The following is a 2,500-nucleotide window of genomic DNA, read 5'->3' as shown; positions in this document are numbered from 1 at the left end:
ATTTCCCCGGGCCACCACGTGACACAATTGGTAGTAATTCATTCAAATTACCCCTAATGAGTCAATATGGATAAATATCAACACAACATCGTGTTCAAATAGAAATAAATTTCTACCTCATACTTGGGATCGAACGCTAGCCCCTTCTAATGAAAGGCCAGGTCGAAACCAACCATGCCATGAGAGCCCATGAAAGGAAATCCAAACCTGACGCTATTCTAGCTGTCCGAGGATTTACCTGGCGAGACATCAGTCTCTTACCAGCGAGTTTTACCCGATTTCCCCGGGCCACCACGTGACACAATTGGTAGTAATTCATTCAAATTACCCCTAATGAGTCAATATGGATAAATATCAACACAACATCGTGTTCAAATAGAAATAAATTTCTACCTCATACTTGGGATCGAACGCTAGCCCCTTCTAATGAAAGGCCAGGTCGAAACCAACCATGCCACGAGAGCCCATGAAAGGAAATCCGAACCTGACGCTAATCTAGCTGTCCGAGGATTTACCTGGCGAGACATGAGGTAGGAATTTATTTCTATTTGAACACGATGTTGTGTTGATATTTATCCATATTGACTCATTAGGTGTAATTTGAATGAATTACTACCAATTGTGTCACGTGGTGGCCCGGGGAAATCGGGTAAAACTCGCTGGTAAGAGACTGATGTCTTGCCAGGTAAATCCTCGGACAGCTAGATTAGCGTCAGGTTCGGATTTCCTTTCATGGGCTCTCGTGGCATGGTTGGTTTCGACCTGGCCTTTCATTAGAAGGGGCTAGCGTTCGATCCCAAGTATGAGGTAGAAATTTATTTCTATTTGAACACGATGTTGTGTTGATATTTATCCATATTGACTCATTAGGGGTAATTTGAATGAATTACTACCAATTGTGTCACGTGGTGGCCCGGGGAAATCGGGGTAAAACTCGCTGGTAAGAGACTGATGTCTCGCCAGGTAAATCCTCGGACAGCTAGATTAGCGTCAGGTTCGGATTTCCTTTCATGGGCTCTCGTGGCATGGTTGGTTTCGACCTGGCCTTTCATTAGAAGGGGCTAGCGTTCGATCCCAAGTATGAGGTAGAAATTTATTTCTATTTGAACACGATGTTGTGTTGATATTTATCCATATTGACTCATTAGGGGTAATTTGAATGAATTACTACCAATTGTGTCACGTGGTGGCCCGGGGAAATCGGGTAAAACTCGCTGGTAAGAGACTGATGTCTCGCCAGGTAAATCCTCGGACAGCTAGATTAGCGTCAGGTTCGGATTTCCTTTCATGGGCTCTCGTGGCATGGTTGGTTTCGACCTGGCCTTTCATTAGAAGGGGCTAGCGTTCGATCCCAAGTATGAGGTAGAAATTTATTTCTATTTGAACACGATGTTGTGTTGATATTTATCCATATTGACTCATTAGGGGTAATTTGAATGAATTACTACCAATTGTGTCACGTGGTGGCCCGGGGATATCGGGTAAAACTCGCTGGTAAGAGACTGATGTCTCACCAGGTAAATCCTCGGACAGCTAGATTAGCTTCAGGTTCGGATTTCCTTTCCTGGGCTCTCGTGGCATGGTTGGTTTCGACCTGGCCTTTCATTAGAAGGGGCTAGCGTTCGATCCCAAGTATGAGGTAGAGATTTATTTCTATTTGAACACGATGTTGTGTTGATATTTATCCATATTGACTCATTAGGGGTAATTTGAATGAATTACTACCAATTGTGTCACGTGGTGGCCCGGGGAAATCGGGTAAAACTTGCTGGTAAGAGACTGATGTCTCGCCAGGTAAATCCTCGGACAGCTAGATTAGCGTCAGGTTCGGATTTCCTTTCATGGGCTCTCGTGGCATGGTTGGTTTCGACCTGGCCTTTCATTAGAACGGGCTAGCGTTTGATCCCAAGTATGAGGTAGAAATTTATATATATATATATATATATATATATATATATATATATATATATATATATATATATATATATATATATATATATATATATATATATATATATATATATACATATATATATATATATATATATTATATATACAAATATATATATATATATATATATATATATATATATATATATATATATATATATATATATATATATATATGTCTTATTTATAACTATAATCGAACAGTTTAACATGTTTTTTCAAAAAGGCCCATAAAAGAAACACAGGAAATATGAATAAATCACACTATTTTTCGGTCAATAAACATCGACTTTCTTCAGGATGTAAAGTAAAAGTGAGAATTACAGTGGAGAGTGACGGTTTATATATGAAAGCAAAAGGGTGTGTTCAATTGTTCTATAGTTGTTATAATTGCTGGAAGGATTAGCCAAATTTAATTACATCCAGGTGCGTGTTCTTATTGTTGAGCCGCTTGGAGGAAGTCTTGACCTCTGATGCATGTCTGGTGGTCGGTCTCCGTGGATTATCTTCTTAATGATAGGGTTGAGAAGAGTATTGTCCACTGTGTCAG

This window comes from Palaemon carinicauda, chromosome 2 (genome assembly GCF_036898095.1).
Source record: "Palaemon carinicauda isolate YSFRI2023 chromosome 2, ASM3689809v2, whole genome shotgun sequence".
In the NCBI taxonomy this organism is placed as follows: Eukaryota; Metazoa; Arthropoda; class Malacostraca; order Decapoda; family Palaemonidae; genus Palaemon; species Palaemon carinicauda.
This window is presented reverse-complemented; position numbering follows the sequence as displayed.